Source organism: Heptranchias perlo, chromosome 19, assembly GCF_035084215.1.
Source record: "Heptranchias perlo isolate sHepPer1 chromosome 19, sHepPer1.hap1, whole genome shotgun sequence".
Classification (NCBI taxonomy): Eukaryota; Metazoa; Chordata; class Chondrichthyes; order Hexanchiformes; family Hexanchidae; genus Heptranchias; species Heptranchias perlo.
This window is the reverse complement of record NC_090343.1, coordinates 50,987,518-51,005,050: the sequence shown is the minus strand read 5'-3', so window position 1 is coordinate 51,005,050 and position 17,533 is coordinate 50,987,518. Positions and strand designations below refer to the sequence as shown.

Genomic DNA, 17,533 nt, shown 5'->3' with positions numbered 1-17,533 from the left:
TGTCGATCCAGCACAGTGCAAATATACCATGTAAAGGCGTCAGCCTTCGCTCAGTGGTAACACTCTCACCTCTGACTCAGAAGGTCATGGGTTCAAGCCCCACTCCAGAGACTTGAGCACATGATCCAGTCTGACACTCCAGTGCAGTACTTCAGATCCCAGGCCACTATTTTGAAGCAAAACAGGGGAGCACACCCTGGTGTGCTGGCCAATATTTATCCCTCAACCAACACCGACAACAGATTATCCAGTCATTATCACATTGCTTTGTGTGGGATCTTGCTGTGCATTTCCTACTTTACAACACTTCAAAAGTACTTGATTGGCTGAAGTCGACAGGCTGTGAAAGGTGCCAAAGAAATGTCTTTCTTCCAAAGTGATGGGTGTATTACACTGAACGTCTATACCGTGTATAGTGATGGGTGTATTACACTGAACGTCTATACCGTGTATAGTGACGGGTGTATTACACTGAACGTCTATACCGTGTACAGTGATGGGTGTATTACACTGAACGTCTATACCGTGTATAGTGATGGGTGTATTACACTGAACGTCTATACCGTGTATAGTGATGGGTGTATTACACTGAACGTCTATACCGTGTATAGTGATGGGTGTATTACACTGAGCGTCTATACCGTGTATAGTGATGGGTGTATTACACTGAACGTCTATACCGTGTATAGTGATGGGTGTATTACACTGAGCGTCTATACCGTGTATAGTGATGGGTGTATTACACTGAGCGTCTATACCGTGTATAGTGATGGGTGTATTACACTGAGCGTCTATACCGTGTATAGTGATGGGTGTATTACACTGAACGTCTATACCGTGTACAGTGATGGGTGTATTACACTGAGCGTCTATACCGTGTATAGTGATGGGTGTATTACACTGAGCGTCTATACCGTGTATAGTGATGGGTGTATTACACTGAACTTCTATACCGTGTACAGTGATGGGTGTATTACACTGAGCGTCTATACCGTGTATAGTGATGGGTGTATTACACTGAACGTCTATACCGTGTACAGTGATGGGTGTATTACACTGAACGTCTATACCGTGTACAGTGATGGGTGTATTACACTGAGCGTCTATACCGTGTATAGTGATGGGTGTATTACACTGAACGTCTATACCGTGTACAGTGATGGGTGTATTACACTGAACGTCTATACCGTGTATAGTGATGGGTGTATTACACTGAACGCCTATACCGTGTACAGTGATGGGTGTATTACACTGAACGTCTATACCGTGTATAGTGATGGGTGTATTACACAGAACGTCTATACCGTGTATAGTGATGGGTGTATTACACTGAACGTCTATACCGTGTATAGTGATGGGTGTATTACACAGAACGTCTATACCGTGTATAGTGATGGGTGTATTACACTGAACGTCTATACCGTGTATAGTGATGGGTGTATTACACTGAGCGTCTATACCGTGTATAGTGATGGGTGTATTACACTGAACGTCTATACCGTGTACAGTGATGGGTGTATTACACTGAGCGTCTATACCGTGTATAGTGATGGGTGTATTACACTGAACGTCTATACCGTGTACAGTGATGGATGTATTACACTGAACGTCTATACCGTGTACAGTGATGGGTGTATTACACTGAGCGTCTATACCGTGTATAGTGATGGGTGTATTGCACTGAACGTCTATACCGTGTACAGTGATGGGTGTATTACACTGAACGTCTATACCGTGTATAGTGATGGGTGTATTACACTGAACGCCTATACCGTGTACAGTGATGGGTGTATTACACTGAACGTCTATACCGTGTATAGTGATGGGTGTATTACACAGAACGTCTATACCGTGTATAGTGATGGGTGTATTACACTGAACGTCTATACCGTGTATAGTGATGGGTGTATTACACAGAACGTCTATACCGTGTATAGTGATGGGTGTATTACACTGAACGTCTATACCGTGTATAGTGATGGGTGTATTACACTGAACGTCTATACCGTGTATAGTGATGGGTGTATTACACTGAACGTCTGTACCGTGTATAGTGATGGGTGTATTACACTGAACGTCTGTACCGTGTACAGTGATGGGTTTATTACACTGAACGTCTATACCGTGTATAGTGATGGGTGTATTACACTGAACGTCTATACCGTGTATAGTGATGGGTGTATTACACTGAACGTCTATACCGTGTACAGTGATGGGTGTATTACACTGAACGTCTGTACCGTGTATAGTGATGGGTGTATTACACTGAACGTCTGTACCGTGTACAGTGATGGGTTTATTACACTGAACGTCTATACCGTGTACAGTGATGGGTTTATTACACTGAACGTCTATACCGTGTACAGTGATGGGTGTATTACACTGAACGCCTATACCGTGTATAGTGATGGGTGTATTACACTGAACGTCTATACCGTGTACAGTGATGGGTGTATTACACTGAGCGTCTATACCGTGTATAGTGATGGGTGTATTACACTGAACGTCTATACCGTGTACAGTGATGGGTGTATTACACTGAACGTCTATACCGTGTACAGTGATGGGTGTATTACACTGAGCGTCTATACCGTGTATAGTGATGGGTGTATTACACTGAACGTCTATACCGTGTACAGTGATGGGTGTATTACACTGAACGTCTATACCGTGTATAGTGATGGGTGTATTACACTGAACGCCTATACCGTGTACAGTGATGGGTGTATTACACTGAACGTCTATACCGTGTATAGTGATGGGTGTATTACACAGAACGTCTATACCGTGTATAGTGATGGGTGTATTACACTGAACGTCTATACCGTGTATAGTGATGGGTGTATTACACAGAACGTCTATACCGTGTATAGTGATGGGTGTATTACACTGAATGTCTATACCGTGTATAGTGATGGGTGTATTACACTGAACGTCTATACCGTGTATAGTGATGGGTGTATTACACTGAACGTCTATACCGTGCACAGTGATGGGTGTATTACACTGAACGCCTATACCGTGTATAGTGATGGGTGTATTACACTGAACGTCTATACCGTGTACAGTGATGGGTTTATTACACTGAACGTCTATACCGTGTACAGTGATGGGTTTATTACACTGAACGTCTATACCGTGTACAGTGATGGGTTTATTACACTGAACGTCTGTACCGTGTATAGTGATGGGTGTATTACACTGAGCGTCTATACCTTGTACAGTGATGGGTGTATTACACTGAACGTCTATACCGTGTATAGTGATGGGTGTATTACACTGAACGCCTATACCGTGTACAGTGATGGGTGTATTACACTGAACGTCTATACCGTGTATAGTGATGGGTGTATTACACAGAACGTCTATACCGTGTATAGTGATGGGTGTATTACACTGAACGTCTATACCGTGTATAGTGATGGGTGTATTACACAGAACGTCTATACCGTGTACAGTGATGGGTGTATTACACTGAACGTCTATACCGTGTATAGTGATGGGTGTATTACACTGAACGTCTATACCGTGTACAGTGATGGGTTTATTACACTGAACGTCTATACCGTGTACAGTGATGGGTTTATTACACTGAACGTCTATACCGTGTACAGTGATGGGTTTATTACACTGAACGTCTATACCGTGTACAGTGATGGGTTTATTACACTGAACGTCTATACCGTGTATAGTGATGGGTGTATTACACTGAACGTCTATACCGTGTACAGTGATGGGTTTATTACACTGAACGTCTATACCGTGTATAGTGATGGGTGTATTACACTGAACGTCTATACCGTGTACAGTGATGGGTGTATTACACTGAACGTCTATACCGTGTATAGTGATGGGTGTATTACACTGAACGTCTATACCGTGTACAGTGATGGGTGTATTACACTGAACGTCTATACCGTGTATAGTGATGGGTGTATTACACTGAACGTCTATACCGTGTATAGTGATGGGTGTATTACACTGAACGTCTATACCATGTATAGTGATGGGTGTATTACACAGAACGTCTATACCGTGTATAGTGATGGGTGTATTACACTGAGCGTCTATACCATGTACAGTGATGGGTGTATTACACTGAACGTCTATACCGTGTATAGTGATGGGTGTATTACACTGAACGTCTATACCGTGTATAGTGATGGGTGTATTACACTGAGCGTCTATACCATGTACAGTGATGGGTGTATTACACTGAACGTCTATACCGTGTATAGTGATTGGTTCATTACACTGAACGTCTATACCATGTACAGTGATGGGTGTATTACACTGAACGTCTATACCGTGTATAGTGATGGGTGTATTACACTGAACGTCTATACCGTGTATAGTGATGGGTGTATTACACTGAACGTCTATACCGTGTATAGTGATGGGTGTATTACACTGAACGTCTATACCGTGTATAGTGATGGGTGTATTACACTGAGCGTCTATACCGTGTATAGTGATGGGTGTATTACACTGAACGTCTATACCGTGTATAGTGATGGGTGTATTACACTGAGCGTCTATACCGTGTATAGTGATGGGTGTATTACACTGAGTGTCTATACCGTGTATAGTGATGGGTGTATTACACTGAGCGTCTATACCGTGTATAGTGATGGGTGTATTACACTGAACGTCTATACCGTGTACAGTGATGGGTGTATTACACTGAGCGTCTATACCGTGTATAGTGATGGGTGTATTACACTGAACGTCTATACCGTGTATAGTGATGGGTGTATTACACTGAACGCCTATACCGTGTATAGTGATGGGTGTATTACACTGAACGTCTATACCGTGTATAGTGATGGGTGTATTACACTGAGCGTCTATACCGTGTATAGTGATGGGTGTATTACACTGAACTTCTATACCGTGTACAGTGATGGGTGTATTACACTGAGCGTCTATACCGTGTACAGTGATGGGTGTATTACACTGAACGTCTATACCGTGTACAGTGATGGGTGTATTACACTGAGCGTCTATACCGTGTATAGTGATGGGTGTATTACACTGAACGTCTATACCGTGTACAGTGATGGGTGTATTACACTGAACGTCTATACCGTGTATAGTGATGGGTGTATTACACTGAACGCCTATACCGTGTACAGTGATGGGTGTATTACACTGAACGTCTATACCGTGTATAGTGATGGGTGTATTACACAGAACGTCTATACCGTGTATAGTGATGGGTGTATTACACTGAACGTCTATACCGTGTATAGTGATGGGTGTATTACACAGAACGTCTATACCGTGTATAGTGATGGGTGTATTACACTGAACGTCTATACCGTGTATAGTGATGGGTGTATTACACTGAGCGTCTATACCGTGTATAGTGATGGGTGTATTACACTGAACGTCTATACCGTGTACAGTGATGGGTGTATTACACTGAGCGTCTATACCGTGTATAGTGATGGGTGTATTACACTGAACGTCTATACCGTGTACAGTGATGGATGTATTACACTGAACGTCTATACCGTGTACAGTGATGGGTGTATTACACTGAGCGTCTATACCGTGTATAGTGATGGGTGTATTACACTGAACGTCTATACCGTGTACAGTGATGGGTGTATTACACTGAACGTCTATACCGTGTATAGTGATGGGTGTATTACACTGAACGCCTATACCGTGTACAGTGATGGGTTTATTACACTGAACGTCTATACCGTGTATAGTGATGGGTTTATTACACTGAACGTCTATACCGTGTCTAGTGATTGGTTCATTACACTGAGCGTCTGTACCGTGTATAGTGATGGGTTCATTACACTGAACGTCTATACCGTGTATAGTGATGCGTTCATTACACTGAGCGTCTATACCGTGTACAGTGATGGGTGTATTACACTGAACGTCTATACCGTGTATAGTGATGGGTTCATTACACTGAACGTCTATACCGTGTATCGTGATGGGTGTATTGCACTGAACGTCTATACCGTGTATAGTGATGGGTGTATTACACTGAACTTCTGTACCGTGTATAGTGATGGGTGTATTACACTGAACGTCTATACCGTGTATAGTGATGGGTTCATTACACTGAACATCTATATCGTGTATAGTGATGGGTTCATTACACTGAACGTCTATACCGTGTATAGTGATGGGTGTATTACACTGAACGTCTATACCGTGTACAGTGATGGGTTTATTACACTGAACGTCTATACCGTGTATAGTGATGGGTGTATTACACTGAACGTCTATACCGTGTATAGTGATGGGTTTGTTACACTGTGCAGCTATACTCTGTATAATTGTAAAAAATTTTACAACAGCAAGTTATAGTCCAACAAATTTATTTTAAATTCCACAAGCTTTCGGAGGCTTCCTACTTCCTCAGGTGAATAGTGTCGAAATGACATTTTCGAATCCTTCGCATTTGAAAATCACAGAACAATGCCTGGTGATTAAAGCCCGTTGCCAAGGCAATCTCAGTGAGCAGACAGAAAGGTGTCACCTAAAAGGCCACCCAATATACAAACCCCCAAAAAAAAAGAGAGAGAGAGAGAAGGAAGACGGCAAATGACCCGTTATATTTAATTGTAAACAATTTTACAACACCAAGTTATAGTCCAGCAATTTTATTTTAAATTCACAAGCTTTCGGAGATTTTCTCCTTCCTCAGGCAAATGTTTCAAGATCTCCTTGAAGCCTACGCATTTATACATATTGAACAATAATACATGGTGTTTACAGACTGCCCCTGCAACTGCCCGTTGCCAAGGCAATCACCGTGTTCAGACAGAGAGGTGTTACCTGCAGAACCTCCGAATACACATTCAACAAAAAAACAAACAGGGAAAAAAAACAGAGAAAAAAAAACACAGAGAGAGGCAGAAACATCCGGAAGGCAGAGAGAGCCAGCAAATGACCCATTATATTAAAAACAGATAACATTTGTTCGCTGGTGGGGTAACGTGTAGCGTGACATGAACCCAAGATCCCGGTTGAGGCCGTCCTCATGGGTGCGGAACTTGGCTATCAATTTCTGCTCGACGATTTTGCGTTGTCGTGTGTCTCGAAGGCCGCCTTGGAGTACGCTTACCCGAAGGTCGGTGGATGAATGTCCATGACTGCTGAAGTGTTCCCCGACTGGGAGGGAACCCTCCTGTTTGGCGATTGTTGCGCGGTGTCCGTTCATCCGTTGTCGCAGCGTCTGCATGGTCTCGCCAATGTACCATGCTCTGGGGCATCCTTTCCTGCAACGTATGAGGTAGACAACGTTGGCTGAGTCACAGGAGTATGAACCATGCACCTGGTGGGTGGTGTCATCTCGTGTGATGGTGGTATCTGTGTCGATGATCTGGCATGTCTTGCAGAGGTTACCGTGGCAGGGTTGTGTGGCGTCGTGGACGCTGTTCTCTTGAAAGCTAGGTAGTTTGCTGCGAACGATGGTCTGTTTGAGGTTGGGTGGCTGTTTAAAGGCGAGTAGTGGAGGTGTGGGGATGGCCATAGCGAGGTGTTTGTCCTCATTGATGACATGTTGAAGGCTGCGGAGAACATGGCGTAGTTTCTCCGCTCCGGGGAAGTACTGGACGACAAAGGGTACTCTCTGTGTTTTTTTTTCTCTGTTTTTTTTCCCTGTTTGTTTTTTTGTTGAATGTGTATTCGGAGGTTCTGCAGGTAACACCTCTCTGTCTGAACACGGTGATTGCCTTGGCAACGGGCAGTTGCAGGGGCAGTCTGTAAACACCATGTATTATTGTTCAATATGTATAAATGCGTAGGCTTCAAGGAGATCTTGAAACATTTGCCTGAGGAAGGAGAAAATCTCCGAAAGCTTGTGAATTTAAAATAAAATTGCTGGACTATAACTTGGTGTTGTAAAATTGTTTACAATTGTCAACCCCAGTCCATCACCGGCATCTCCACATCGTTATATTTAAAACAGATAACATTTGTTCGCTGGTGGGGTTACGTGTAGTGTGACATGAACCCAAGATCCCGGTTGAGGCCGTCCTCATGGGTGCGGAACTTGGCTATCAATTTCTGCTCGACGATTTTGCGTTGTCATGTGTCTCGAAGGCCGCCTTGGAGTATGCTTACCCGAAGGTCGGTGGCTGAATGTCCATGACTGCTGAAGTGTTCCCCGACAGGGAGAGAACCCTCCTGTTTGGCAATTGTTGCGCGGTGTCCATTCATCCGTTGTCGCAGCGTCTGCATGGTCTCGCCAATGTACCATGCTCTGGGGCATCCTTTCCTGCAACGTATGAGGTAGACAACGTTGGCCGAGTCACAGGAGTATGAACCGTGCACCTGGTGGGTGGTGTCCTCTCGTGTGATGGTGGTATCTGTGTCGATGATCTGGCATGTCTTGCAGAGGTTGCCGTGGCAGGGTTGTGTGGTGTCGTGGACGCTGTTCTCCTGAAAGCTGGGTAATTTGCTGCGAACGATGGTCTGTTTGAGGTCAGGTGGCTGTTTGAAGGCGAGTAGTGGAGGTGTGGGGATGGCCATAGCGAGGTGTTCGTCATCATTGATGACATGTTGAAGGCTGCGGAGAACATGGCGTAGTTTCTCCGCTCCGGGGAAGTACTGGACGACGAAGGGTACTCTGTTGGTTGCGTCCCGTGTTAGTCTTCTGAGGCGTCTTTCAGCGTCTGTAGGTGTCCATCGCGTTCCTCCTCGTCTGAGCAGACCCTGTGTATTCGCAGGGCCTGTCCATAGGGGATGGCCTCTTTGACGTGGTTAGGGTGGAAGCTGGAAAAGTGGAGCATCGTGAGGTTGTCCGTGGGCTTGCGGTAGAGTGAGGTGCTGAGGTGCCCGTCTTTGATGGAGATTCGTGTGTCCAAGAAAGAAACTGATTCTGAGGAGTGGTCCATGGTGAGCTTGATGGTGGGATGGAACTTGTTGATGTTATCGTGTAGTCTCTTTAGTGATTCCTCACCGTAGGTCCATAGAAAGAAAATGTCGTCGATGTATCTGGTGTATAGTGTTGGTTGGAGGTCCTGTGCAGTGAAGAAGTCCTGCTCGAACTTGTGCATGAAAATGTTGGCGTATTGGGGTGTGAATTTGGTCCCCATGGCTGTTCCATGTGTTTGGGTAAAGAACTGGTTATTGAAGGTGAAGACATTGTGATCCAGGATGAAGCGGATGAGTTGTAGGATGGCGTCTGGAGATTGGCTGTTGTTGGTGTTGAGTATTGATGCTGTCGCAGCGATGCCGTCATCGTGGGGGATACTGGTGTAGAGTGCCGAGACGTCCATCGTGATCATCAATGATGACGAACACCTCGCTAAGGCCATCCCCACGCCTCCACTACTCGCCTTTAAACAGCCACCCAACCTCAAACAAACCATCGTTCGCAGCAAATTACCCAGCTTTCAGGAGAACAGCGTCCACGACACCACACAACCCTGCCACGGTAACCGCTGCAAGACATGCCAGATCATCGACACAGATACCACCATCACACGAGAGGACACCACCCACCAGGTGCACGGTTCATACTCCTGTGACTCGGCCAACGTTGTCTACCTCATACGTTGCAGGAAAGGATGCCCCAGAGCATGGTACATTGGCGAGACCATGCAGACACTGCGGCAACGGATGAACGGACACCGCGCAACAATCGCCAGACAGGAGGGTTCCCTCCCAGTCAGGGAACACTTTAGCAGTCATGGACATTCAGCCACAGACCTTCGGGTAAGCGTACTCCAAGGCGGCCTTCGAGACACACGACAACGCAAAATCGTCGAGCAGAATTTGATAGCCAAGTTCCGCACCCATGAGGACGGCCTCAACCGGGATCTTGGGTTCATGTCACACTACACGTAACCCCACCAGCGAACAAATGTTATCTGTTTTTAATATAACGGGTCATTTGCCGTCTTCCTTCTCTCTCTCTCTCTCTCTCTTTTGGGGGTTTGTATATTCGGTGGCCTTTTAGGTGACACCTTTCTGTCTGCTCACTGTGATTGCCTTGGCAACGGGCTGTAATCACCAGGCATTGTTCTGTGATTTTCAAATGCGAAGGATTCGAAAATGTCATTTCGACACGATTCACCTGAGGAAGGAGGAAGCCTCCGAAAGCTTGTGGAATTTAAAATAAATTTGTTGGACTATAACTTGGTGTTGTAAAATTGTTTACAATTGTCAACCCCAGTCCATCACCGGCATCTCCACATCATACTGTGTATAGTGATGGGCTTATAGAATCATAGAAAGGTTACAGCACGGAAGGAGGCCATTCGGCCCATCGAATCCATACCAACTCTATGCAAGAGCAATCTGGCTAGTCCCACTCCCCTGCCCTATCCCCATAGCCCTGCAAATTTTTTCTTTTCAAATACTTATCCAGTTCCCTTTTGAAGGCCATGATTGAATCTGCCTCCACCACCCCCTCGGGCAGTGCATTCCAGATCCTAACCACTCGCTGTGTGAAAATTTTTCCCTCATGTCACCATTGGTTCTTTAGCCAATCACCTTAAATCTGTGTCCTCTGGTTCTTGACCCTTCCACCAATGGGAACAGTTTCTCTCTATCTACTCTGTCTGGACCCTTCATGATTTTGAACACCTCTATCAAATCTCCTCGCAACCGTCTCTGTTCCAAGGAGAACAACCCCAGCTTCTCCAGTCTATCCACGTAACTAAAGTCCCTCATCCCTGGAATCATTCTAGTAAATCTCTTCTGCACCCTCTCTTAGAGTTGATTACACAGTTCAGCTATACTGTATATAGTGATGGGTTTGTTATAGTGCGCCTGTGCATTATTTGTCAGAGGAAACCATTTGTTCTGTGTGGGTGAAACACTCATTTTGTGTTGCAGATTCTGTTGTATATGAAACAGCAATACAACTGGTTCCAGCAGAAGTACTAAACCAGGGGTAGAGTTTGACTTGGGGGCTGATATTCTGCTGGTGAACATTATTTTATACTGCAGACGTTAGTGTACGTGAATCACCTGTATTAACAACAACTTACATTTATATAGCGCCTTTAATGTAGTAAAAGGTCTCAAGGCACATCACAGGGGTGTTACCAGACAAAAATTTATCTGTATTAACATATGTGAGGGGCCTGTATTAACTTGTGCGAGGGGCTTGTATTAACTTGTGCGAGGGGCTTGTATTAACTTGTGCGAGGGGCTTCTATTAACTTGTGCGAGGGGCTTCTATTAACTTGTGCGAGGGGTCTGTATTAACTTGTGCGAGGGGCTTGTATTAACTTGTGCGAGGGGCTTGTATTAACTTGTGCGAGGGGCTTGTATTAACTTGTGCGAGGGGCTTCTATTAACTTGTGCGAGGGGTCTGTATTAACTTGTGCGAGGGGCTTGTATTAACTTGTGCGAGGGGCCTGTATTAACTTGTGCGAGGGGCCTGTATTAACTTGTGCGAGGGGCTTGTATTAATTTGTGCGAGGGGCCTGTATGAACTTGTGTGAGGGGCCTGTATGAACTTGTGCGAGGGGCCTGTATTAACTTGTGCGAGGGGCCTGCATTAACTTATGCGAGGGGCCTGTATGAACTTGTGCGAGGGGCTTGTATTAACTTGTGCGAGGGGCCTGTATGAACTTATGCGAGGGGCCTGTATGAACTTGTGCGAGGGGCCTGTATTAACTGTGCGAGGGGCCTGTATTAACTTGTGCGAGGGGCCTGTATTAACTGTGCGAGGGGCCTGTATTAACCTGTGCGAGGGGCCTGTATTAACTGTGAGAGTGGCCTGTATTAACTTATGCGCGGGGCCTGTATTAACTGTGAGAGGGGCCTGTATTAACTTGTGCGAGGGACCTGTATTAACTTGTGCGAGGGGCCTGTATTAACTTGTGCGAGGGGCCTGTATTAACTTGTGCGAGGGGCCTGTATTAACTTGTGCGAGGGGCCTGTATTAACTGTGCGAGGGGCCTGTATTAACCTGTGCGAGGGGCCTGTATTAACTGTGAGAGTGGCCTGTATTAACTTATGCGCGGGGCCTGTATTAACTGTGAGAGGGGCCTGTATTAACTTGTGCGAGGGACCTGTATTAACTTGTGCGAGGGGCCTGTATTAACTTGTGCGAGGGGCTTGTATTAACTTGTGCGAGGGGCCTGTATTAACTTGTGCGAGGGGCCTGTATTAACTGTGCGAGGGGCCTGTATTAACTTGTGCGAGGGGCCTGTATTAACTTGTGCGAGGAGCCTGTATTAACTTGTGCGAGGGGCCTGTATTACTTGTGCGAGGGGCCTGTATTACTTGTGCGAGGGGCCTGTATTACTTGTGCGAGGGGCCTGTATTACTTGTGCGAGGGGCCTGTATTAACTTGTGCGAGGGGCCTGTATTAACTGTGCGAGGGGACTGTATTAACTTGTGCGAGGGGACTGTATTAACTTATGCGAGGGGCCGGTATGAACTTGTGCGAGGGGACTGTATTAACTGTGAGAGGGGCTTGTATTAACTTGTGCGAGGGGCCTGTATGAACTTGTGCGAGGAGACTGTATTAACTGTGAGAGGGGACTGTATTAACTTGTGCGAGGGGTTTGTATTAACTTGTGCGAGGGGCTTGTATTAACTGTGAGAGGGGCCTGTATTAACTTGTGCGAGGGGCCTGTATTAACTGTGCGAGGGGCCTGTATGAACTTGTGCGAGGGGTCTGTATTAACTTGTGCGATGGGCCTGTATTAACTTGTGCGAGGGGCCTGTATTAACTTGTGCGAGGGGCCTGTATTAACTTGTGCGAGGGGCCTGTATTAACTTGTGCGAGGGGCCTGTATGAACTTGTGCGAGGGGCTTGTATTAACTTGTCCGCGGGGCCTGTATTAACTGTGAGAGAGGCCTGTATTAACTTGTGCGAGGGGCCTGTATTAACTGTGCGAGGGGCCTGTATTAACTGTGCGAGGGGCCTGTATTAACTTGTGCGAGGGGCCTGTATTAACTGTGCGAGGGACCTGTATTAACTTGTGTGAGGGGCCTGTATTAACTTGTGCGAAGGGCCTGTATTAACTTGTGCGAGGTGCCTGTATTAACTGTGCGAAGGGCCTGTATTAACTTGTGCGAGGGGCCTGTATTAACTGTGCGAGGGGCCTGTATTAACTTGTGCGAGGGGCCTGTATTACTTGTGCGAGGGGCCTGTATTACTTGTGCGACGGGACTGTATTAACTTGTGCGAGGGGCCTGTATTAACTTGTGCGAGGGGCCTGTATTAACTGTGAGAGGGGCTTGTATTAACTGTGAGAAGGGCTTGTATTAACTTGTGCGAGGGGCCTGTATTAACTGTGCGAGGGGCCTGTATTAACTGTGCGAGGGGCCTGTATTAACTTGTGCGAGGGGCCTGTATTACTTGTGCGAGAGGCCTGTATTACTTGTGCGACGGGCCTGTATTAACTTGTGCGAGGGGCCTGTATTAACTTGTGCGAGGGGCCTGTATTAACTGTGCGAGGGGCCTGTATTAACTTATGCGAGGGGCCTGTATTAACTGTGAGAGTGGCCTGTATTAACTTGTGCGAGGGGCCTGTATTAACTTGTGCGATGGGCCTGTATTAACTGTGCAAGGGGCCTGTATTAACTTATGCGAGGGGCCTGTATTAACTGTGAGAGTGGCCTGTATTAACTTGTGCGAGGGGCCTGTATTAACTTGTGCGAGGGGCCTGTGTTAACTTGTGCGAGGGGCCTGTATTAACTTGTGCGAGGGGCCTGTATTACTTGTGCGAGGGGCCTGTATTACTTGTGCGAGGGGCCTGTATTACTTGTGCGAGGGGCCTGTATTACTTGTGCGAGGGGCCTGTATTACTTGTGCGAGGGGCCTGTATTAACTTGTGCGAGGGGCCTGTATTAACTGTGCGAGGGGACTGTATTAACTTGTGCGAGGGGACTGTATTAACTTATGCGAGGGGCCGGTATGAACTTGTGCGAGGGGACTGTATTAACTGTGAGAGGGGCTTGTATTAACTTGTGCGAGGGGCCTGTATGAACTTGTGCGAGGAGACTGTATTAACTGTGAGAGGGGACTGTATTAACTTGTGCGAGGGGTTTGTATTAACTTGTGCGAGGGGCTTGTATTAACTGTGAGAGGGGCCTGTATTAACTTGTGCGAGGGGCCTGTATTAACTGTGCGAGGGGCCTGTATGAACTTGTGCGAGGGGTCTGTATTAACTTGTGCGATGGGCCTGTATTAACTTGTGCGAGGGGCCTGTATTAACTTGTGCGAGGGGCCTGTATTAACTTGTGCGAGGGGCCTGTATTAACTTGTGCGAGGGGCCTGTATGAACTTGTGCGAGGGGCTTGTATTAACTTGTCCGCGGGGCCTGTATTAACTGTGAGAGAGGCCTGTATTAACTTGTGCGAGGGGCCTGTATTAACTGTGCGAGGGGCCTGTATTAACTGTGCGAGGGGCCTGTATTAACTGTGCGAGGGACCTGTATTAACTTGTGTGAGGGGCCTGTATTAACTTGTGCGAAGGGCCTGTATTAACTTGTGCGAGGTGCCTGTATTAACTGTGCGAAGGGCCTGTATTAACTTGTGCGAGGGGCCTGTATTAACTGTGCGAGGGGCCTGTATTAACTTGTGCGAGGGGCCTGTATTACTTGTGCGAGGGGCCTGTATTACTTGTGCGACGGGACTGTATTAACTTGTGCGAGGGGCCTGTATTAACTTGTGCGAGGGGCCTGTATTAACTGTGAGAGGGGCTTGTATTAACTGTGAGAAGGGCTTGTATTAACTTGTGCGAGGGGCCTGTATTAACTGTGCGAGGGGCCTGTATTAACTGTGCGAGGGGCCTGTATTAACTTGTGCGAGGGGCCTGTATTACTTGTGCGAGAGGCCTGTATTACTTGTGCGACGGGCCTGTATTAACTTGTGCGAGGGGCCTGTATTAACTTGTGCGAGGGGCCTGTATTAACTGTGCGAGGGGCCTGTATTAACTTATGCGAGGGGCCTGTATTAACTGTGAGAGTGGCCTGTATTAACTTGTGCGAGGGGCCTGTATTAACTTGTGCGATGGGCCTGTATTAACTGTGCAAGGGGCCTGTATTAACTTATGCGAGGGGCCTGTATTAACTGTGAGAGTGGCCTGTATTAACTTGTGCGAGGGGCCTGTATTAACTTGTGCGAGGGGCCTGTGTTAACTTGTGCGAGGGGCCTGTATTAACTTGTGCGAGGGGCTTGTATTAACTTGTGCGAGGGGACCTGTATGAACTTGTGCGAGGGGCCTGTATTAACTTGTGCGAGGGGCCTGTATTAACTGTGCGAGGGGCCTGTATGAACTTGTGCGAGGGGCCTGTATTAACTTGTGCGAGGGGCCTGTATTACTTGTGCGAGGGGCCTGTATTACTTGTGCGACGGGCCTGTATTAACTTGTGCGAGGGGCCTGTATTAACTTGTGCGAGGGGCCTGTATTAACTGTGCGAGGGGCCTGTATTAACTTATGCGAGGGGCCTGTATTAACTGTGAGAGTGGCCTGTATTAACTTGTGCGAGGGGCCTGTATTAACTTGTGCGAGGGGCCTGTATTAACTTGTGCGAGGGGCCTGTATTAACTTGTGCGAGGGGCTTGTATTAACTTGTGCGAGGGGACCTGTATGAACTTGTGCGAGGGGCCTGTATTAACTTGTGCGAGGGGCCTGTATTAACTGTGCGAGGGGCCTGTATGAACTTGTGCGAGGGGCCTGTATTAACTGTGAGAGGGGCTTGTATTAACTGTGAGAGGGGCTTGTATTAACTTGTGCGAGGGGCCTGTATTAACTTGTGCGAGGGGCCTGTATTAACTGTGCGAGGGGCCTGTATTAACTGTGCGAGGGGCCTGTATTAACTTGTGCGAGGGGCCTGTATTAACTTGTGCGAGGGGCCTGTATTAACTTGTGCGAGGGGCCTGTATTAACTTGTGCGAGGGGCCTGTATTAACTTGTGCGAGGGGCCTGTATTAACTTGTGCGAGGGGCCTGTATTAACTGTGCGAGGGGTCTGTATTAACTTGTGCGAGGGGCCTGTATTAACTGTGAGAGGGGCTTTTATTAACTGAGAGGGGCCTGTATTAACTGTGCGAGGGGCCTGTATTAACTGTGCGAGGGGCCTGTATTAACTTGTGCGAGGGGCCTGTATTAACTTGTGCGAGGGGCCTGTATTAACTGTGCGAGGGGCCTGTATTAACTTGTGCGAGGGGCCTGTATTAACTGTGCGAGGGACCTGTATTAACTGTGCGAGGGGCCTGTATTAACTGTGCGAGGGGCCTGTATTAACTGTGCGAGGGACCTGTATTAACTGTGCGAGGGGCCTGTATTAACTGTGCGAGGGGCCTGTATTAACTGTGCGAGGGGCCTGTATTAACTTGTGCGAGGGACCTGTATTAACTGTGCGAGGGGCCTGTATTAACTGTGCGAGGGGCCTGTATTAACTGTGCGAGGGGCCTGTATTAACTTGTGCGAGGGGCCTGTATTAACTGTGCGAGGGACCTGTATTAACTGTGCGAGGGGCCTGTATTAACTGTGCGAGGGGCCTGTATTAACTTGTGCGAGGGACCTGTATTAACTGTGCGAGGGGCCTGTATTAACTGTGCGAGGGGCCTGTATTAACTGTGCGAGGGGCCTGTATTAACTTGTGCGAGGGGCCTGTATTAACTGTGCGAGGGGCCTGTATTAACTGCGAGGGGCCTGTATTAACTGTGCGAGGGACCTGTATTAACTGTGAGAGGGACCTGTATTAACTGTGCGAGGGGCCTGTATTAACTGTGCGAGGGGCCTGTATTAACTGTGCGAGGGGCCTGTATTAACTGTGCGAGGGGCCTGTATTAACTGTGCGAGGGGCCTGTATTAACTGTGCGAGGGGCCTGTATTAACTGTGCGAGGGGCCTGTATTAACTGTGCGAGGGACCTGTATTAACTGTGAGAGGGACCTGTATTAACTGTGCGAGGGGCCTGTATTAACTGTGCGAGGGGCCTGTATTAACTGTGCGAGGGACCTGTATTAACTGTGCGAGGGGCCTGTATTAACTGTGCGAGGGACCTGTATTAACTGTGAGAGGGACCTGTATTAACTGTGCGAGGGGCCTGTATTAACTGTGAGAGGGACCTGTATTAACTTGTGCGAGGGGCCTGTATTAACTGTGCGAGGGGCCTGTATTAACTTGTGCGAGGGGCCTGTATTAACTTGTGCGATGGGGACTGTATTAACTTGTGCGAGGGGCCTGTATTAACTGTGCGAGGGACCTGTATTAACTGCGAGGGGCCTGTATTAACTGTGCGAGGGACCTGTATTAACTACGAGGGGCCTGTATTAACTGTGCGAGGGGCCTGTATTAACTTGTGCGAGGGGCCTGTATTAACTGTGCGAGGGGCCTGTATTAACTTGTGCGAGGGGCCTGTATTAACTGTGCGAGGGGCCTGTATTAACTACGAGGGGCCTGTATTAACTGTGCGAGGGGCCTGTATTAACTGTGCGAGGGGCCTGTATTAACTGTGAGAGGGGCCTGTATTAACTTGTGCGAGGGGCCTGTATTAACTGTGCAAGGGGCCTGTATTAACTGTGCGCGGGACCTGTATTAACTGTGCGAGGGGCCTGTATTAACTTGTGCGAGGGACC

At 47.2% G+C, this 17,533-nt stretch overlaps 1 protein-coding gene across 1 annotated transcript in view; it reads left to right on the top strand.

Annotated features, from left to right (window-relative positions):
- The window catches only part of cox4i2 (cytochrome c oxidase subunit 4I2), an 82,824-nt gene that overhangs the window by 57,854 nt on the left and 7,437 nt on the right, over positions 1-17,533 (top strand). The gene's annotated exons all lie outside the window — the stretch shown is intronic.